General features: G+C 44.3%; 1 protein-coding gene and 1 long non-coding RNA gene across 5 annotated transcripts in view; one reads left to right on the plus strand and one right to left on the minus strand.

The window, feature by feature from the left end:
- Positions 1-22,825, minus strand: part of PDE8A (phosphodiesterase 8A) — a 191,678-nt gene that overhangs the window by 69,417 nt on the left and 99,436 nt on the right. The window lies entirely within an intron of this gene.
- LOC308462780 lies at positions 1,357-3,906 on the plus strand. The gene is made up of 3 exons (XR_013979348.1): positions 1,357-1,611; positions 1,715-1,792; positions 3,798-3,906. It is a non-coding gene; the product is annotated as an uncharacterized lncRNA (long non-coding RNA).

The following is a 22,825-nucleotide window of genomic DNA, read 5'->3' on the forward strand; positions in this document are numbered from 1 at the left end:
ATTCCTCAGTGAGTTTCTCTGGATATTCACATTTGCATGCGTTTTTGCCTATTCTATACATTTTTACGAAGTGATTTCCCCCGAAAACAGTGCATAAGGTTATCAGCCTTACCAATAATTCGTCTTCTTCTGCTCCACAATCATCTCAGGGCAATGTACAGTAAAAATAGTTTTGTTTATTTTTTAAGGTAAAGGTAAAGGGACCCCTGACCGTTAGGTCCAGTCGTGGCCGACTCTGGGGTTGCGACATTCATCTTGCTTTCGAACTGCTAGGTGGGCAGGAGCAGGGACTGAGCAACGGGAGCTCACTCCATCGCGGGGATTCGAACCCTCGACCTTCTGATCGGCAAGTCCTAGGCTTTGTGGTTTAACCCACAGCACCACCTGCGTGCCTTGGAATGTTCTGAAGCAACTACAGTTTCCTGATTCAGCCAAAATGGGAAGCTATAGTTGATGGAAGGCTACCTGGTTTCTTCATCAGCACATGCAAAAAGACTATGTACATGGGCAAAATCAGCATGGCCGCTATGGAAGAGTTCAGGATGACATGATGTATGTATCTGAATATTGATATAGTACATGGATAAGGCAGAAAAGTTGCATAGCAGAGTTGGGGAAACTGTAACCCTCCAGCTGTATTTGAATTTATTTATACTTTCAAATTTTAAATATTACAATCTACTAATATAGACTATAAAACAAAATCTAAAAAGTGAAAAAGGAGAATGAGAAAAATTGAGAATTGGGACTCTCCATAATGATAGTGTGTCAAATTAATAAGCTATTTTATCTATGTAACGCTGAATTGAACGAAAAAGGCTCCTCTTTCACATTAACGTTGGTTTGCTAGTTATATTTAATGGTGTGACAGATGTATGTTTTACCACCATAACATTCCCTAAAGTTTTCCTCAGCCATTCTGTAATTGTTGGGGGATCTTTACTTTTCCATTGCTGAACTATACAAACTTTTGCTTTTGTGAGGAGTTGCTAACCTTTGAAGACTGAACATTTTAAACTTTGGATTGAAGCACACAGAGAACAATTGTTTTGGGGTTTCTGGATAATGTGCAACCAGTCATTTTCTGCATTTCATTCAAAACTGCAGCCCAGAAACATTTTATTTTTATTTATTTATTTTTATGCAGTTCCATTATATATGCATAAAATCTGCTTTTTACATCTCCAGAAATGCATATTTTGGCTGTTAATTTTGCTCAACCTATGAAGTGTTAGATAACACTCCAAGGTTACTTTATAACACCCCAAGGTTACTTTAAAGACGTTTTCTTTCTTAAAAATCTTTTTTTTTTTTTTTAATGGAGCACATAAAATAGCAAAGCTATAATTGCAAAGAAATTGCAAAGTATCATTGCAAAGGAACTATTTTGAGAATACTTTCCGCATGTTCAAAATCGGAGGAGGAAAAGGAAATCTCAGTGCCCTGCTGTTGTTTTTTTCGACGAAAGAGAAACAGAAGAAAAAGATGACAATATTTTGTGTTTAAAAACAAAGCAACACAAGTGTGGATCTTTCTTTAAAAAAGAAAAGAAAAACCTAACAGAAAAAGAAATGACTCCATTCAACGTTTAAAGCTGTCAGTTTTCCCATGGTGAGCAAAGATCTAACCGTTCACCGCTGAACACCTACTTTATTTACTTAGCTACGCTGCATTTAACCACATGTTCTAATTTCTGAATGTCTCTTGTTTTTAGCGCAGCTCCCTGAAACACTGCCCTAGCAGAAGGTGGGGGAGGACCCCTCAAAAACAGGAAATTTGATGACATCGTAGGGTGAGCAGACGTCAGCATGGAATAAACAGCTTCCTAAGAGCAACAGACTCGAGGAACCAGCATGGTTACTGTGGGGCATTTGCTGGGTTTGGTGTGAAAGTCAACTTCTGTATCGGAGTGGGGCAACTTAGGTCCAGACAGCAAATCCAGCCCTCCAGAGCTCTCTAGATGGGAATTTTCCCCACGTTACACACTCCTCATTAGTACCGTATTTTTCACTCTATAAGACGCACCAGACCATAAGACGCACCTAGTTATTGGAGGAGGAAAACAAGGAAAAAATATATTCTGAATCTCAGAAGCCAGAACAACAAGAGGGATCACTGCGCAGGGAAAGCAGCGATCTCTCTTGCTGTTCTGGCTTCTGGGATAGCTGCGCAGCCTGCATTCGCTCCATAAGACGCACACACATTTCCCCTTACTTAAAAAGGAGGGGGAAAGTGAGTCTTATAGAGCAAAAAATACGGTATTTCAAAAAGTGAAAATCCGGACAAAAAAGTTGTTGCCACAAAATCTCCAAAAAATGAAGTTTTTGAGCTAACTTCACACAAAAAAATCAACAGTTCCGAAATGGTTTGCCATTCGCCCGGGTTTCCCCAGACATTTTTGGAAATTCCACCTGGGCGCTATTTCCAATGAACAAATCGTGGGTATGTCCAAAAAATCAAGGAGTTATGGCAGCCCTACTCATTAGCCTTCTTTTGGACCACCTTGAATGCTTTCCATGGCTGGAATTGGTCCTCAAACTCTGTTAGCGCTTCTTGCTAGTGGCGGACCTACATTTTTGAAGCTCTGATGAAGCCACAAGAGGCCCTTCACAACCAGCAATGAGTTTGGGTAACCATTGTTATCTTCTTCAGTAGTGTTGTTTACAACAGCCTTTACAACGTCTGTGCTACTGACTCTCAAATTTGTTGAAATATATGGGGGGGGATTAATCAATATGAGACTTAATTGGATCTACTACAGGCACCCCCAAACTCGGCCCTCCAGATGTTTTGGGACTACAATTCCCATCATCCCTGTCCTGTTAGCTAGGGATCATGGGAGTTGCAGTCCCAAAACATCTGGAGGGCCCAGCTTGGGGTGCCTGGTCTACTAGATTCAAATTTTCAAAGCAATGTGGTCTAAAGTTGCTTCTGAAGCCCCATCTGGATCAGGGGACCAGAAGCTAAACCTTCATTAGTTTCATAGTAGATCCACCTTTGCTTCTTGCTGGCCTTGGATGGAGAAGGAAGAGGGATTCCTGAGTGTGAAAGAAAGTCACCAACTATGCAAAACTGACCTCCAATGCTCTGCTCATTTTTGATTCTGGCTCTGCCCAACCCTGGCAGTGGTGAGACAACAGTGGTGAGTCCCTGAGCGAATGTGAGGAAGATCAGACTGCATATTTTCAACTCAACACTCAACCTTATGAGGTACAGTGGTACCTCAGGTTAAGTACTTAATTCGTTCCGGAGGTCCGTTCTTAACCTGAAACTGTTCTCATCCTGAAGCAAAGTTTAGCTAATGGGGGCCTCCTGCTGCTGCCATGCCGCCGGAGCACGATTTCTGTTCTTATCCTGAAGCAAAGTTCTTAACCCGAGGTACTATTTCTGGGTTAGCGGAGTCTGTAACCTGAAGCGTATGTAACCTGAAGCGTATGTAACCCGCTGTACCACTGTAGAATATTATGCAGACATCTAAATGGAAAGAAAAACACTCAGAGAGAGGGCAAATACTTCCCCCAATGCTTCTAAAATATGAATTAGAGCTCTTGTGAACTCTTCTGAGATCTGCTTATTCGCCACCATCACCACTAAAAACCCAAGGTCTACTTCCATTGCATGGAGTTGGACAAGATGAAGCGTGGCGTCCCTTCCAACTCTATAGTTCTGTGATTCTATGAACTCCAGCCAAGTTCATAATAGTGGTCCAGGAAGTGGGACCAATTAAGTATTGCATCCTTTGATGCATGTACAGTGGGATAACCTGGACATACCAATCTACATTTGAGTTTTTACAGGTTGAGGATTCTTTTCACGACTGCTGTCATGAAACACTTGGGACTCAGCCATCCTTGCTGATTTACTGCAAATTCAAGATTCAGATTCTGGACCCGAACATAGGAAGCTGCCTTACGCTGCCAGAAATGTGGTCCATCCACCTCAGTATTGTTTCAAAAACAAATTGCAGATGGCTGCAGAAATGTGGAGAACTGAATTTAAGAATGGAAAAACGAGAAACGGCGGGAAACCGAAATTGACAGGTTTGATCACCTTTACGGCCAGCCCCACAGCCCATCAGCTGCAGTCCAACCTTTTAGAGCATGCTCCAAATTTTCCACTTCAGAAGCAAATGCATGTTGCAAAGAAATATTTTTCCAATACGAAAAGAATGAGGGGTGGGAGAGAGCTCAGCCTGCCAGAATTAGCTGCACCTACCATATGTTTCCCCACAAAGAGGAGTGTGTTGCTCGTGCAATTTCATCACAGTGGCCATCTTTGTTTCCACAGAGATTGTGACATATGGCCGTAGACTCTTAAATTAGAAGACTCCCTTTAAAAAAAAACACCACCCCAGCACTGATCTTTTTGTAGAAATGAATAGTGTATTCAAAGTGAAGAAAGCTCCTGTTATGGACCTACCCATTTTTTATCTATATATGTCATTTCCCTTTATTGCTTTTGTATAATTTTAAGGAACAGGGTCATCCAGCGAGAATGTGTGTCTAAAATAGCTGAGGAATGATTTCATTTTTTACAAAAAGGGATAGATCTTTCTATTAGATGATATTGTTGTTGTTATTTATGATCATTATGGTAAATTAGTAGCAATATGGTAGAATACATTAGTAGTAGTATTATTATTAATGGATGTCCAAATAAGCCACAGAGTGGACCCACTGTCTCTGATTGCAGCAAGTCTACTCTGAGGACGGTGAATACTGGATATCACCTAATAACATAAACCAGTAATTCCCAGAATTGCAGGGAATTATAGGGATAGAGCTATCCAAGTTGTAAATAAATTTATTTATGTACGCAACTACAGCGGCAAGAATGTTACTTGCCCCAAAATGGAAAGAAGAAGTAGTCCCAGTAAAGGAAGAGTGGATACAAAAACTTACGGAATACGCAGAAATGGTGAAAATTACCGGAAGAATAAGAAATCAAGATAACAAACTTTTTATAAAAGAATGGAAATGGCTTATCAAATATTTACAGATAAATTGTAAACAGATAAAAACACTGGCAGGATTATTGTAATAACCTGCAGCTATATAAGAGTGTGTGTGTGTGTGTCTGTGTGTGTGTGTGTGTGTGTGTTTGTGTGTGTGTGAAGTAAATGAGCAAGTTAAGTTAATTTGGATATGCAGAAGATAGTAAAAATAAATTTAAGGAACCGCAGAAAGAGGGGGAAGGAAGTCAAGCTTTAAAATGTCAGAATGAATGTCAAATCAGTGAAATGTATATATTTGAAAAGTATAAATAAAAGTTAAAAATAATAATAGTAACATAAACCAGTGCTATTTTTCTAGAAAAATAGGTGCTGGAACTCATCATGGACAAGAAGCTCACTTCCAAGTAGGGTCAGTAATGTCCACAGTCTGAAATCCCTACTAGCATAGACAATACCAAACAAGATGGACAAATTGTCTGGATCAGTATAAGGCAGCTTCCTATTTCATCATCAACAAATGACATTTGGGAACGATTTCCTCTGGGTTAAAAGTGGGAGGCACACACAATACAGTGGTACCTCAGGTTAAGTACTTAATTCGTTCCGGAGGTCCGTTCTTAACCTGAAACTGTTCTTAACCTGAAGCACCACTTTAGCTAATGGGGCCTCCTGCTGCCGCTGCGCCGCCGGAGCACGATTTCTGTTCTCATCCTGAAGCAAAGTTCTTAACCCGAGGTACTATTTCTGGGTTAGTGGAGTCTGTAACCTGAAGCGTATGTAACCCAAGGTACCATTGTACAGTACATTTTTAAGAATGACAGAAGAGCAATTGTCTCCTTTGCTGTCCAGAAAAATAAGCGGGCATTCTCCTTGAAACTGCCAGACAACCCAGTTAATATCACCTCCTGTCCACCAAGTCAGTCTAGACTCAGGAAATGGGACCAGGTTTTCTGGGCAATGGCAGTGCCCTGGGCTCCCATCCCACACCTGTCAGCTGATGCACCTTTCTTTCATCTCTTAGGACGACGTCATTGCTCATCTACCAACAGAGATGCACTCGAGCCCCTCTTGGAGTCTGAGAATCACTGGTGTAAATGAATCACTAACAAAGCCCTGTTCCTGGTTTACATTTCGTGGACATTCCCTGTTTTAATCAGGAGCCAACCTAGGTTTTGGGGTTGGTTGGTTTTTTAATTCCTTTCTTCAGAGAGGATTTACAGTTAGGTGATATTTTCAGAGTTGGATTCTGCACCTACAGGGAGCTTTACGAACAACCTAGGTAAAAATATCCTTAACAAAATACTTTGTGGCAGCCAGAAATAGGGAGCACCCAGGTAAGCCCTCCTGGCTTGTGTGGACACCCTCCCCAGAGCCCCAAAAGGACGTCCTCTTGGGACTCTGGGGAGGGTCTCTGTGCAAGCTGGAGGGGCAACAGGGTGGCCTAAGCTGACAAGCAGGTAAGCAACAGCTGCTGCTGCTGCAGTACCCCGCATATCAGCTGTCAGGCGGGGAGGCTGAGCAGCTCAACAAAGCCCAACTACCCCCCTGGCTCACAAGGAGGCCTTCTTCAGGCTCTGGGATTGGTCTCCTCACGAGCCAGGAGTACTCTGCAGGGCGTTCCCCATTTTATGTCATTTCGGGTACGCATGAGGGCCTGGATTGTAACCCCGCGTAAATGGGGAGTCACCTATACAGTGGTAGCTTGGGTTACAGACGCTTCAGGTTACAGACGCTTCAGGTTACAGACTCCGCTAACCCAGAAATAGTACCTCGGATTAAGAACTTTGCTTCAGGATGAGAACAGAAATCGGACGGCGGTGACACAGCGGCAGTGGGATGCCCCATTAGCTAAAGTGGTGCTTCAGCTTAAGAACAATTTCAGGTTAAGAACGGATGTCCGGAACGAATTAAGTATGTAACCAGAGGTACCACTGTACAGTGGTATCTCTAGTTATGAACTCAATTTGTTCCAGAGGTCCGTTCTTAACTTGAAACTGTTCTTAACTAGAGGCGTGCTTTCGCTAACAGGGCCTCTTGCTGCCGCCGCGCCACCGGAGCACGATTTCTGTTCTCATCCTGAAGCAAAGTTCTTAACCCGAGGTACTATTTCTGGGTTAGCGTCTGTAACCTGAAGCGTATGTAACCCGAGGTACCACTGTATATATACCATTGTAGTCCTACTGAGCATAGACCCAATGCAATTAATGGGCTTAAATTATGTACATTAATTCCAGTGGGTGTGCTCTAAGTAGGACTAGCATTGAATACAAGTTATAACATTTATATCCCACTTTCACTCCAAATAACTCAAGGTGGCAAACATGCTTCATCTCCTTTTTATTGTCACAACAACCCTGTACGGTAGGCTGGGCCGAGAGGTTGTGACTCGACCAAGTTCACCCAATTCGCTTCATGTGGCTAAGTGGGAACTTGAACCCTGGTCTCCCTGGTCCCAGCATGCTCGCTGAAAATGTGTATTTGTACACTTTACTTTGCTTTGTGTTTTCTTTACATTTTTGATCTCTGCTGGGGTTCTCTCACCAAAGAGTCCTTGCCTCGAACATCGATCATGGCATGCAGAGAATTCTCCTTTTTCTATATATTTCCTTGAACCAGTAGGGAGTACTGAAAAATAAATTTTCATATGTAGGATGCTGAACACAGTGGTACATCGAGTTACAAACGCCTCAGGTTACAAACGCTTCAGGTTACAAACTCCACTAACCTGGAAGAGTTACCTCGAGTTGAAAATATATTTGACCAAATCCCATGGAAAGCGATGAAGAGATTAAGTAGCAACCGCAAACTTCAACCCATTGTTTTCAAAGGGACTAAATTCAGATTGATTAGATTAGATGGGGCAGAGGGTGCGTGCAAAAAAAGAAATGCTACTTATACTGCAGGATTTGTTTTTAATCCACCTGGCAGATGTGCAAATGTAGGGTATTGTATAATCAATCAAGATAATAATGTATTTATTTAGGAACCCAGTTTTCCAGTACAGCAAGGAACATCTTCAATTTGATGAGAGTTTTTTAGATACTGTCATGGTCCTAGCCAGGATTTTTGTTAAGGGGGGGAAGGCTTTTGTTAGGGGATGCAGGCTTTTGTTAGGGGGGCAGAACCTCAGATTTGTATTGATTTGAGGGGGGGGCAGCTGCCCCTCCCTGCCCCCCCCCGGCTATGCCCATGTGTTGATTATAGTTTCCAAAGTGACTTAAAGTAGTATCGTAAACCTTGACTTAATAAAAGTAACAACACCACAACATTTTTTGCAAGTCAAAACCCAGTCCTTTCCTAGCCCCCATGTATGTGTGTATTTTGACATAAAACATTGTGATTTATGCACAAAGGCAGGCTCCTTGCGTTCCCCTCACAGAACTACCATTCCCAGAGTTCCCTGTAAAGAGCAAAAGCTCTCAGCACCCTTAACAAACTACAGCTCCCAGAATTCTTTGGGGGAAGCCGTGGCTTTTAAAGTGGGATCATGCAGTGGTCTGTGGCCTGGGAGTGGGGAGAAGAAACAAGAGATGTGAATTACATTGGCAGGGAAGGCAACACCAGGCGGAAGAAAGGGAGCACCCTGAAAAGGGAGCTCCAAAGAAGACGAAAAGGCAAGCAAGTGACAGTGTGGTGCAGTGGTTAGAGTGTCTGACCAGGACTTGGGAGATCTGGGTTCAAATCTCCACTCGGTCACGAAGCTCACTGGGTGACCTTGGGCCAGTCGCTGCCTCTCAGCCTAACCTACCTCACAGGGTTGTCGCGGAGATTAAATGAGAAGGGGGAGAACCCCGTAAGCCATAGAGAAAAAGAGTGGGATATACAGTGGTACCTCAGTTTACAGACTTAATCCATTCCGGAAGTCCGTTCTTAAAGCAAAATCGTTCTTAAACCAAGGCACGCTTTCCCTCATGAGGCCTCCCGCCACCGGTGCCCTTCCACCATTCGGCTTCCGTTCGTAGACCGAGGTAAAGTTCTCAAACCGGGACACTATTTCCGGTTTTGCAGAGTTTGTAAACTGAATCGTTATTAAACTGGACTGTTCTTAAACTGAGGTACCACTGTAAATGCAACAATAAATAAATATTACCAGCTGAAAGGAGGGAGAATAGAAATATTTGAGAACTTAAAGAACCAGGGAACAAATGGTAAGGTGTCGTGCCAAGAGTGGAGGAGGAGTGGGGTTTGAAAAGGAAAGGGAAAGGGACAAAGGTAAAATGTAAAGGATTCCTAGATGGTTAAGTCCGGTCCAAGGAGGCTATGGGGTTGCAGCACTCATTTTGCTTTCAGGCCGAGGGAGCTGGTGTTTGTCCACAGACAGCTTTCCGGGTCATGTGGCCAGCAGGACTAAACCGCTTCCGGCGCAATGGAGCACCATGACGGAAACCAGAGCGCACGGAAACACTGTTTACCTTCCCTCCACAGCAGTACCTATTTATCTACTTGAACTGGTGTGCTTTTGAATTGCTCGGTTGGCAGGAGCTGGAACACAGCAATGGGAGCTCACCCCGCCGCGGGGATTCGAACCGCCAACCTTCTGATTGGCAAGCCCCAGAGGCTCAGTGGTTTAGACCACAGCGCCATCCATGTCCCGTGGAAAGGGGGCAAAAGGGTCCACTGGCAAAAGGGTGCCCAAGTGCTTCCCAAAACCAGAAGTCAGCCGTCCTACTTCTGTGCGATCCGTTCTTAGGAATTTAATCTGGGGCACAAAAATTGTGACCCGAGGTAGCAGACAAAGCTGTGCGCTTGTAGAATGCACCTCACCACCAAAATTAAAAAATTCTGGTAACCAAGGGTCCTTTCATCAAAAAAAATCCTGCGTCAATCACCTTGAAGATCCCTGATGACGCAAATTAAGCCTCAGCAGTGCTGAAAGTGCGCCTAAAATTAACGCATCTAAATTAAGATAATACACTTCAGTTTTTGAAAAATGGATTGTCAAGGCTTTTGTATCACTCTTTGCTTGCATTCACCCCCCAATTCTACCCCTCCTTACACACCCACCCACCCAAAGGTTTATTATGGATCTATTCACATTTATTATGGATCTATTCACATAATCTTTTTACAGCAGATTTGGAGGCTAATATATTTCTTCTACATTGACGTCATCTTGTGATAAAAGCTCTTATACCAAATGTGCTGGAATTCTCTTTTGTGAAGCAGACAAATCTCAAGGACACGGTAGAACTGAATGGGAACAGCTAAATCTAGCCTTTAGCCAGGCAAATCAGTTCCCAAAATAAAAATGCCTTTATTTTGGGAGTGGGGCGTGGACCTGTGGCCTTCATGTGACCTGTGAACTACCTCCATGTGGCCCTAACTCCATGTAGCCTGTAGGGATGGGGTGACAGAAAGAGAGATACAATCCTGAAGAACTGTAAAGTCCCCCCATCACTGACAATGCCCCAAGGTTGACTTTCCCAATGGGTCAACAGCTCTTCACAGGCAAAAGTTTTCCTACACCGATTTTAGCCTTTACAGTCAAATCTTGGGTTGAAGTAGCTTCGGGATGAATATTTCCAGGTTGAGCTCCGTGGCAACCCGGAAGTAACAGAGCACGTTACTTCCAGGTTTCGCCGCTTGCGCATGCGCAGATGCTCAAAATGATGTCACACACATCCGTGGAAGTGGCGAAACACGGCACGCGCAGATGCATTTTATGTTTACTTCAGGATGCGAACGGGGCTCCGGAACGGATCCTGTTCGTATCCAGAGGTACCACTGTGCTCATAAGGAAGATATCCTTTGGGGTAAATGTGAGAGACCCAAGCCTAATCTTCACCACATACAGTGGTACCTTGGTTCTCAAACAGCTTAGTTGTCGAACAAATCGGCTCCTGAATGCCGCAAACCCGGAAGTAAGTGTTCCGGTTTTTGAACGCTTTTCGGAAGCCAAACATCTGACACAGCTTCTGATTGAGTGCAGGAAGCTCCTGCAGCTAATCAGAAGCTGTGTCTTGGTTTCTGAACAGTTTCAAGAGTCGAACGGACTCCCGGAACGGATTAAGTTTGAGAACCAAGGTACCACTGTACAGTGGTACCTTGGTTTACGAACTTAATCCGTTCTGGAAGCGGATTAAGCGGGGGACGCAATTTACAAATGGAACACACTCAACAGGAAGCGAAACATGTTCTTATTCCAAGGCAAAGTTCACAAACCAAAACACCTCCTTCCGGGTTTGCAGCGTTCTTAATTCAAGTTGTTCATAAACTAAGCTGTTCTGAAACCAAGGTACCACTGTATTTAAAGCACCATTATATCACTTCAACATTCCTTTAATGGAATACCCTTCACATAGGGATGGCAAGAGCCTTCTCCCATCCCTGTCACCTGAACCAGAGCCTATCTGCAACCTTACAAGTTGTGACGATTTGCTACGCGGCAGGCGAAACCCAAATGGCCAAGGCCAATCAACCAAGTGGGGAAAATTCCTGCCGTGCCCCTGTCCCAACAATAGACTACATATGACAGCATAGCAAGATCAAGTGCACAGCCCTAAAAATAGGGAGAGGTGGGCGGGTGTTCCAAATGCACACACCGAAAGAGGAAGCTCTGGGTCACATGCATGGGCATAAATAGGTCCCTTGAACTATTTAGACTGCGTCCCATTGGCCAGATTGTACCCAGCTTCGAGGGACCTACCAATCGGGTGTTGTGGCTGACCAACTGTACCTACCCACAACACAGGGTGTCGGTTCTCTAGGTCTCACCGCAATATGTGCCCTCTTTAAGGGAGGACCCAATATAATATAAAATATAATATAATATAATATAATAATTACACAATGCTTTACTGACGGTGTTATATAAAAGTATAAAGGCAGGCCTCTCCCTCTAGGGTAGTAATGGATGAACGCACAAGTATATTTAGGCATTTAGTATCTCCGATCCCTTGCTGTGGGACAATGTTCTGGCAGAGATGTGGCAGGCGCCCTCACTTTTGACTTCCACGTGTCTCTTGAAGACATTTTTTATGTTGACACGCCTTGGCAGCTGTTTAACTAGCCAGACACTTTAATTATCATTTGTATTGTTTTTAATCATTTGTATTGTGTTTTATCTTTTATGGTGTACACCGCCCCTATATTTGATGATATAAAATACTTTTATAAATAGGTAAAAATAAATCTCAGTTGGCGAGGAGGATTAAGAGGGTTGTGACAGAGGTTCCACATAAAATGTACGTTCTGGAGATGGATTTAAAGGAAGCACTTTTCCTTCCTTATTTATCTGCAAACATAAATCTTTTGAAAGCGCGAAACACATCTTTTTTTCTGAGGCCATTTCACAATTCCTTATCACCATTACTCATCGCTCGCACTGTTTGTATTTTGTAATTGCCATAGTAACGAGACAGATGCAGAAAAAAAGTAGTATGACAAAAACAATGCCATGAAACTGTATAGACCCAATTTGAAACTAAGGATGGAAGGAAAACAGAGCAATAGGAAATGTATTTAGAAGTAACAACTGTAAAGAGAGCTGTCTGCCATAATGCGTAAAAACCCCCCTGAAATGTATGGAATAACCTGAACCAAGGAGGTTATTGGAAAATATTAATATACTAAATATTAATTATGCAAAGTCCAGAAAAAGTAAAATTTTCAAGATGAGAACTCTCTCAGCGATCAAACTGCTCTAGTGTTTTCCAAACTTGTGACAGAAAACACCAGGGGTGTTCACATGATACAGTCAATGTGTGTACAGCTCTTGTGACCACTAATTGAGCTGTATAAACAAACATATGTACATTCTTTCCAATGAACAATAGTGTTCAGTGTGAGCAAGCTAAAGAGTTGAGCTGTACACTTGTACAGTTGTTCACATACGATCTTCAACAAGTGTACACTCTGTGTACCTGGGCACACAAATAGTGGATCTGAACGAATCAACAAGTATACACTCTTTCACACAAAACCAGGGTGGATAAAAATCAATGATTTAAAAATAAATAAAAATCAGATTTTTTAAAATTTAAATTGGATTTTTAAAATAAAATGCTTTTGGAGGGAAAATCTTTCTAAAGATAGTTTTCTATTTAAGTTACATTATAGTCCAAAGGCTATTCATCAGGAAATAAGGATTTGTTTTAAGTTTTCCATGTGTGCTAAAACTCAGTTGTTTTTTTAAAAAATTGTTTAACCACATCAGTTAACAAGCATGGATACATATGCTACAATGTTATTGTTTCAGTTAAATAAATTGTTTGAATTGTTATTAAGGAAATGATTGTTTTTCTCCTTCCAATAAAGCATAGCAGAAACGTTGTCCAAATATAAACAGTTAACTTATTAAACTTCACAATAATTTCATAATTATCTGTCAATGTATTTCTAATAGTATAACCAAATCAGCAATTTTTGATATAACTGTAAAAACTACTCTGAAAATGTATTATTCCAAAAACGAAACCTTCCTCTGGTTGTGAATATTAAGATTCTACCAGCAAGAATGAGTCTTTCTGTAAAAAAAATTGGTTTAAATAAAATCTTACTGACTAGTGATTTAAATCAAATCTTACTAACTAGTGATTTAACAGTCTTACTTCCTAGCACTGACAGGCAGCCTCTCTAGGCAGCTGCTACAGCCTCAGATCCCAGGACCCCCACTCCCCATTTTCACCAGTGCTCTGATCTGAGCAGCAGGCAGCTGTGCTAGGAAGCCATCGCTGCAATTCCCAGAATGCCCTGCAGCATTTTGGTTTCCCACGATGCCCCAGAGTTTGCGCCACGGTGGTAAATTAAATGCTGCTTCCGTAAGAGCTCTGCAGCCCGCCTCTTCAGCCACAAGGGGGAGACACCGAAGGACTCTTTGCTGAGGTTCCCCAGGACCTAAAGCCGGCCCCATGTATCTTCACAAATCAGATCAGGCAGTGTTTCCTGCATTACTGCTCTGGACTCTCACTCGTGCAGAGAGGCAACAGGAAGCAGCCTCAGAAGGCAGGAGGCTGGCATTCTGCATTGTGAGCAATCCGTTCAGAGCCATGTGTGCCAGGAAAAATACGTGTGCACAAGCACCTGCTCCCAAAGAGACAAGCAAAGGGGAGCAAGGCCAGAACACTGAATCATGCAGAGATGCAGCGAGACCCTCTTTTACGAATAAGACTCCCGGGATCCTGTGGTTATTTAATGAGTTTATCTTCACACACTATATAATAATATAATAATAAAAAGTAAAGAGTAAAGGAAACCCTGACCATTAGGTCCAGTCGTGGCCGACTCTGGGGTTGCGTGCTCATCTCGCTCTATAGGCCGAGGGAGCCAGCATTTGTCCGCAGACAGCTTCCGGGTCATGTGGCCAGCAGGACTAAGCCGCTTCTGGCGAACCAGAGCAGCGCACGGAAACGCCGTTTACCTTCCCGCTGGAGCGGTACCTATTTATCTACTTGCACTCTGACGTGCTTTCGAACTGCTAGGTTGGCAGGAGCAGGGACCGAGCAACGGGAGCTCACCCCGTCACGGGGATTCGAACCGCCGACCTTCTGATCGGCAAGTCCTAGGCTCTGTGGTTTAACCCACAGCACCACCCGCGTCCCTTAATATAATAATAATAATAATATAATAATAATTTATTATTCATACCCCACCCACCTGGCTGAGTCTCCCCAGCCACTCTGGGCGGCTCCCAGTCAAATGTTAAAAACAGCACAGCATTTAAATATTAAAAACTTCCCTAAACTACCAGCCATCACTCATTTTTGGCTTGAACAGGCTTGTTGGCTGCTGAAATATGCACAAAAATCAAACAGACATAAAATAGTCACTTCCTGTTAAAAGACACCCCGCTTTATGCATAGAGCTTATTGGTTTGTCACAACTATCATAAATAATAAGCCTTAAAACACTTCACGGTGGAGGGAAAGGGAAAACTAATCTAAAAGGAGCGATGTGCCAAACCATACAGAGCAAGGCCTTATACTTTACCCTGGAGTAAAATTTGGTGAACTCAGCTGCTCGGAGCAAGACATGCATTGCCTTACAGCGCAGATGTGGTATACTGCGAGCAGCGCGGTCTTAATCTAAACCTCTGACTTGGAAGGAAATATGGAGCAGGGTTGGGGGATCAGGCCTCCTGGGCTGATGTTTGGCATTAAACAGGTCATAAAAAATATTGACTTTGGCTCTCGTCTTCCTTTTAGTACAGTTAGAAAATAAAAGACAGACACCCTGCAACTCAGCCCTGGCTTAACAAGGCAATTTGGAAAGTCAGCCTGTGAGTTTTGAGTGAAAAAAGAAAAAAATGGGGGGGGGGATATTGTAGAGCTGAAAAAAGGTCCAGAAACAGGGAACCAAAAAGGAGGGGGTCTGCAGCTGCTCCCTTGTGAGGAAAGATTACAACATTTGGAGATCTTTTGCTTAGAGGGAAAAAAACAAGTAAGCAATGGCATGACAGAAGTATAAAAATTATGCATGGCATGAAGACAGTGGCTAGAGAGAAGTCCCCCCTCCTCAATGGTAAAAGGGGTGGATGCGGGTGACGCTGTGGTCTAAGCAACTGAGCCGCTTGGGCTTGCCGATCAGCGGTTCGAATCACTGCGACAGGGTGAGCTCCCATTCCTCTGTCCCAGCTCCTGCCAACCTAGCAGTTTGAAAGCACACCAGTGCAAGTAGATAAATAGGTACAACTGTGGCAGGAAGGTAAATGGTGTTTCCATGCGCTCTGATTTCCGTCACAGAAATCTGTTTGCACGCTTTTGTTGCACCAGAAGCGGTTTAGTCCTGTTGGCCACATGACCCGGAAAGCTGTCTGTGGACAAACGCCGGCTCCCTCGGCCTGAAAGCGAGATGAGCGCCGCAACCCCATAGTCGCCTTTCACTGGACTTAACCGTCCAGGGGTCCTTTACCTTTTCCTTTCTGCCTCAACAGTAGAATGTGGAGCCATCCAACGAGGCTGAATGTTGGAAGATTCAGACAAGATGAAAGAAAGTACTTATTCACACAGGGCATAACTATGGAATTTAGCAGAAACAGGTGGCAAGCTAGAATGTAAGCACTTAAGGCAGAGCTTTCCAAACTTTTCATGTCGTCAACACACTTTTTAGATATGTATCACTTCGCGACACAGTAACTCAGTTCTACAGTGGTAATTCGTTCTGGAGGTCCGTTCTTAACCTGAAACTGTTCTTAACCTGAAGCACCACTTTAGCTAATGGGGCCTCCCACTGCTGCCGCGCCGCCGGAGCACGATTTCTGTTCTCATCCTGAAGCAAAGTTCTTAACCCAAGGTACTATTTCTGGGTTAGCGGAGTCTGTGACCTGAAGCGTATGTAACCTGAAGCATATGTAACCCGAGGTACCACTGTACTAGCAAGCTGGTGGTTAAACTATCCCCTTTCCAGCCTCGGGAGGAGCACAGGGAGCGTTTGTGTGACACACCGCAACTGACACACATGTCGTGACACACAGTTTGGAAAGCTCTGACTTAAGGCAACAGCTGGGAGATACGATGTTTCAATATTCCGCCAGAGTGGCATAGTTCCTTGAAAGGAGAAAGCTAGCAAAACTCCCTGTTGTGCTAGTGTTCTCCTTGCAGGAAGGTGTTTGGTTTGATTTTCAGGTTGTGGATCATTCAAAAATGTAGTTCCACACTGCCAGAATCTGAAGCAGTTCAGTCCGTTCTACAACGGATCCCAGATCCACCCCAACTTGCATTCTCTGTGCAAGAGCGCAATTAAACAGTTGTTGCATTTCTCCTTCTGTCACTGCTCCTGACCTGATACATCTGTGATGTCACAACCACGAACACAAGCTTTGCAGTGTGGGTAAGGGAATTATGCAACACTGGAAGGTTTTTTTTTTAACTCCAGGTATGATGATGATGATGAACTCACTGAACCCACCCTCACCATGGCCCTGATCAAGATCTGCAAGATCCTAGAGCAACACAACCAGCTCTGTGTTAAATGCTTCAGTTGGTGGAGGGGAGTGAGGAAGGATTCCTAGTTGAGCAACCAAAAAACAAAAGAGCAAATTTTAACAGATTGCCAATGATTCTAACGCCCCAAAGCCTTTTTAATGTGTAGCCTGCATTGGTTTTTTTAGGCAACAGCTTAAGTTGCTGATTTACCCTGGTTATACAAACGCGGCTGCCATTCCCCTTTAACATAATTTGCTTGTTATTAAGGTGGCTCATTATCCCGATTATAAAATGCCAGAGAAAATGAAGCAATCGGCTTGGCAAGCGGGCTCAGTTCTCTGCAGAGTTATAAATGCAGCCCTTGCAAGACTTTTTTTATTATTATCGCAGAATAGCTGCCCAATTGAAGCAATTTGTTTATCGAAATGATTGAACCTGACCAAGCAGAGATGTAATCAGCCGCATCCTGATCAAGGCACTAAGGAGGCGGCTTTTGTTTTGCAGGATTGTTTGGTGGCCATCCAAGAAGAAGAAGGAGCCAGATTATCCAGCACAGCTTTCTGATGCAAAATGGGGGGGGGGGGGGGGGCTGTGGGTGCTGTTTCCAACACCAGTCCTCAGCTCTAGAAAATGCTGGAAATAACCCCAACAGAACTGACTTTTATCAGGTCTGCAGATCCTCTGACATTTCATGCATGTCCTCCACTTCCAACATCCCAATCTCATATGGAGAATCACTTAATGAGCCCCCAGCCCCACCCCAAAACACACACGCCCCACCATATTGCTGAACTGCCTGGTCATTTGAAGTGCTCTCTCAGGGGTCAGCAAGGCTTACTGGGCATGGGCCAGATTACTCCCGCGGAGATCCTCCGTAGGCCGGGCCAGCGCAGCGCGGCACCAGAAATCACGTCTGGGCATGTCCATGGCGCCGGAAATCGCTTCTGCGCATGCCCAGATGCCGAAAATCGCGCCTGCGCAGGTGTGATTTCTGGCATCTGGGCATGCGCAGAAGCAATTTCTGGTGCCGCGGACATGTGCAGCCACAATTTCAAGCCTTTGGGCATGTGCAGAAGCCATTTCCGGAGCCATGGAAGAGAGTCCCCACGCCTTGTTGCACCGGTTTAGCGCAGTGTGCAGGGACTCGCCGAGTGGGCAGCTCAGTTCAGTGGCGGCTCATGGGCCGCTTCCGGCCCATGGGCCTTAGGTTGCCGACCTCTGTGCTATCTGAATGTAGCACTTCCCACAGGGTCGTAGAATACAGTGGTACCTCGGGTTACATATGCTTCAGGTTACGGGCTCTGCTAACCCAGAAAGAGTACCTCGGGTTAAGAACTTTGCTTCAGGGTGGGGGCATGACTAAATTTGTAGCTAATTTTTTGTTTTGCTTCATTTGCTTAAGTGGATCCAATCTAAGGTCGGCTAAATAACATCAGGACATGGAGCAACAGAAAAGTCGGCACTGAAAAAAAGCAAAGTGTGGTACACTTCGAAGTGGACATTTGTTGGAGATTTAAAGACCTGGAGTTGCTTTTTCAAGCCTAACCACAGCTCCAGCAAACTTAGGCTGCCAGATACAATTGCATGTGCAAAGCAAACAAGCAGAAAAGGACCCAGTTATAAATACACATAGATATAAGAGAGGGCTTCTGACTGCCCCACGATCTGGGCTAAGAAAGAAAATAAATTCCAGTCTGGCTGAACAGAGCTCTCCAGATCCCCACAAATCAGTTCGGCGCTTGTTCCGGTAACCACCAGGCAGAGCAAAACAAAGGGAGCTTTGGATTGCAGCATAATGACAGCCTATACCCTGCAATGAACACAGCACACTAGCCCAAATCTTCAGCTCGTGGTGTATCTTGAAGGCCTGCACTGCAAAAGAAGGTATTGCTCACTCGTCAGTGCAAGGAATTTGTGAATACAATGCCCGTGTATTGTCAGTACTAGAGCCCAGACTGGATCTTGAACCTGGGTGGGGTTTTGACCTGTGCGCCACCTTCCACATCTGGTCAAAGAGGGGAACGCTAAGGATATCAGCCACATCTACAAAGGAAGCCTCTGAGCCGAAAGAGTTGACGTGATAACCAAGAGCTCTATAAAGCAGTGGCAGAAAACCTGTGACTCTTCCAATGTTGTTGGGTCAGACTCCAACTCCCATCAGCTCCAGCCAGCGTGGCCCATAGCTGTCAACTTACAGATTTGAAAATAAGGGACCAGCAGCCTCGAAAATAAGGGATCAACAACCAAAATAAGGGATTTTAGTCAACCACCTGAAATACGAAGTTAAAAGGGACCAGATAATTTTGGAGAGCAGCACCGGTTTTTAGCCCTTCGTTTCCAGAGGTTGCTGCTCAAGCTGATGAAATACTGCAATTAAATAACTACAAGCGGCAACCACTTTTCGTGCAAAACGAAGTCCAAGCTACGAAGATACTACCCCAGGCAGAGATGCTCAGTTCGGCGGCCACAATGACAATGGCGGCGGAAGGGGCCGAGGCTGGTGAGAAGAGGCCGGAGGGGGGCGGGCCGGACAACCAAGCAACACAGTTGGAGCCTACCTCCTCCCTGGCCGGCAGGGAGGGAGGGAGGGAGGGAGAGGAGCTGCTTCCTTTGAAACCCGGGAAATTTAAGGGACATCATCAATAAGGGACAGCAGCAGGACACGGCGCTGGGATAAGGGAGTTTCCCGCCAAATAAGGGACGGTTGACAGCTATGGCGTGGCCATTGGCCACAGGTTCTCCATCCTTCCCACGGCACCCTTGAAGAAGATTAGGCTAATTCATAGAGGAGGCAGAAGCTATCCATGGTTCCCTCTGCTGCTCAACCTCCACAGCTGGAAGCAGTAGGCCTCTGAATGCTGCTTGCCGGGAATCACTAGTGGGGCATGTATGGTTGTGACCAAGTCCTGCTTGCAGACTTCCCATAGGTATGTGGTTGGTTACTATGAGAAACTGATGCTCTGGCTAGGTCACTTTCTCCCAAACCTGGGTGTTTAGCTGTGGTTGGACTACAACTCCCATCATCCTTGACCACTGGTCCTGCTAACTGGGGATGATGGGAGTTGTAGTCCAACAACAGCTGCAGATCTACGTTCAGGAAACACAAAGCTAGATGGGTCATTAGACTGATCCAGCAGGAGTCTTATGATTTTCTTATAAGGGTTTCCAGGTTAAGCTTACTGGCTAGTTTGAGCAACCAGGCCACTTTTGGAGTTTACAAACTGCCTTCTCCACCCTGCCTTCCCACATTTAATAGCACCCAAGCCTAAGAAATGAATTAAGATGCTATAACTTCTATAGCTTTGGTCAGCAACTGGTTTTACAAAAGGTGCACTAGAGGACTCAAGCATCTTCCATTCATTTCCCCATCGTTCTCAGGGTAGACCCTACCACTAGGAAGCTGATTTAGGTGTCATAAAGGGGCAAGCAAATGGTTAGCTATTTGATTTATTATTGTTGCATATATTTATGGCTTGGGAAGAGTTGCACAAATCCCTACCTGTGGAATGCTCAGCATGAGGTATCAAAATAACTTGGCTGGCCTTCAGGGCTTTTTTTGGGGGGGGGGTGCTATTTGTCACCCCACTTCAGACAGCAAAGTGGACCAGCCCAAACCTTTCCACAAAACATCTCTCGCTTCTTCTATCAACCACTGGAAGGAAAACTAGTGAATGCTCAGGGAACCAAGTTTGCCCCATGAGCCTTCAGTTGCTGATTCTCCCCCTATAGCCTCTCAACCGGGGGGGGGACGGGGACATTATTTTCAAGATGTTCCATTGATATCTTCTTCCATGGATATCTTTCACTGTTCTCTTGAAACCTGCAAGTCTGACTAGTGGAAATCTGGTTGCGTCTCTCCTGTTACCAATAACACAAGTGGGCCCTGGAGAGATTTTGTATCTAGAAGATGCTCTTTGGGTACCATTTCAACTGTCCTCCAATGGCCTACAGCATCAGCTGGAGCCCTGGGATGCATCCGCCCCAGAGACTCTCTGTTCTCCTCACTGCAATAAACACTGTTAACTCCTCGTTGGAAGGAAATAATGTAATTAATGACAAGAGCAGCAGCAGCTTTAACAGGAAGAAAGCTAGTGTTCATTATGGCTGGACAGTCTAACACAATATTTTATGGACCACCCAGCTACTATCTATCCTACAGGTGGAAGACTCTCCTTCCTTGGAGGTTCTTAAGTAGAGGTTGGATGCTGTCATATATGATATAGTTGAGATTTCTGCATTGCTGGGGGTTGGAATAGAAGACCCTTGAGGACCCTTCCAACCATGAAGGCAGGTATCTAAGTACAGATATGATTTTATAATTAGGAAGTTAAGAAGCAAATCAATAAGGTCTAATGGTAATTAATTGCCCCTGATTATCCTACATAGCAGGGACGCGGGTGGCGCTGTGGGTTAAACCACAGAGCCTGGGACTTGCCGATCAGAAGGTCAGCGGTTCGAATCCCCACAATGGAGTAAGCTCCTGTTGCTCAGTCCCTGCTCCTGCCAACCTAGCAGTTTGAAAGTACATCAAAGTGCAAGTAGATAAACAGGTACCGCTCCAGCGGGAAGATAAACGGCCTTTCTGTGCACTGCTCTAGTTCGCCAGAAGCGGCTTAGTCATGCTGGCCACATGACCCGGAAGCTGTACGTCGGCTCCCTCAGCCAATAAAACGAGATGAGTGTGCAACCCCAGAGTCGGCTACAACTGGACCTAACAGTCAGGGGTCCCTTTACCTTTAAGCAAATGAAGTAAAAAAAAAAAACAACAGCTACAAATTCAGCCACGCCCCCAACACCCCACCGTAATGCATACTTTTTAAAAATGGTCAGGGGTCCCTTTACTCTTACCTTTATATCCTACTTAGCAGTTTAAGAGTGGGCCAAAATAAGGTTGCTCTGCATTATATTTATAAAAATGAGTTTACTCATTTGTGTGTGTGTGGTGGGGTAACATTGTAAAGGTTCATACTTCCTAGCAAATGTTTTTTAAAAAAACAAACACATGTATTCAAAGATTATGGTACAGTTACATTTTCAATCAAAATATCCCCTCCACAGACCCCTGTGTGATGATGGTGGCAGGATATTATAAAGACATAAAGCAGATGTAAGTTTATTTGGTGAGACGGTCCTCGTTCAGTGCAGATGTCCTAGCTGTGAGCTGGACAGCAAAACCTTCTCCCTACAAAAACAAACCCAAAACAGAACTAAACACCCTACCATGGATGTATACAAGCCAGGGAAACCTTTTCACCCACTTTCCAAATCATCACAAATTTGGTAAGAAAACATAATTGGGTGGGGGAGAAAAAACAGCGATTTAAAGAGAATTTTGGAATACCTGCTCCCCGCAAGGCAAAACTAAAGAAACCCAAAACGTAAGGCTATGTACACACCATGCCTTTAAGACGCATCTAAAGTGAATGATTATTCCCCCAAAGAATCTTGGGAGCTGTAGCTTGTTAAAGGTACTGCGAATTGTAGCTCCACAATGGATAAAGTACAGTTCCCAGAATTCTTTGGAGGAAGTCATGTGCTTCAGGACCGCAATACCTCAAGGACCACCTCTCCCCATTTGAAACGATCAGGATCCTGTAATCATCACCTGAGACCCTTCTCGGTGTGCCTCCCCTGCAAGTGGTCCGGAGGGTGGCAAGACAAGAAAGGGCCTTTTCTGTGGTGGCTCCCCATTTGTGGAATGCTCTCCCCAGGGAAGCTCACCTGGCGCCTTCATTACCTGTCTTTCAGTACCTCATCTCCCAGGCCTTTGGCTAAGTAAGCAATCTAAGGCCTTTTAAACTGTGGAGGGTATTATTGTTTTGTTTGCTACTACATTATGCATTTTTCTGTTTTTACACTGTAAATCACCCTGTGGTTCTTGGATGAAGGACAGTATAGAAATTTAATAAACAAAGAAACAAATATAATTGGCTTTAAATCTGCTTTTAAATATATGGTGCATAAACAGCCTATGTCACTGGAGATGACTGTGTGTTATTCTTTGCAGTTT

Source organism: Podarcis pityusensis (assembly GCF_964106645.2).
Source record: "Podarcis pityusensis genome assembly, chromosome: 14".
Taxonomy (NCBI): domain Eukaryota; kingdom Metazoa; phylum Chordata; class Lepidosauria; order Squamata; family Lacertidae; genus Podarcis; species Podarcis pityusensis.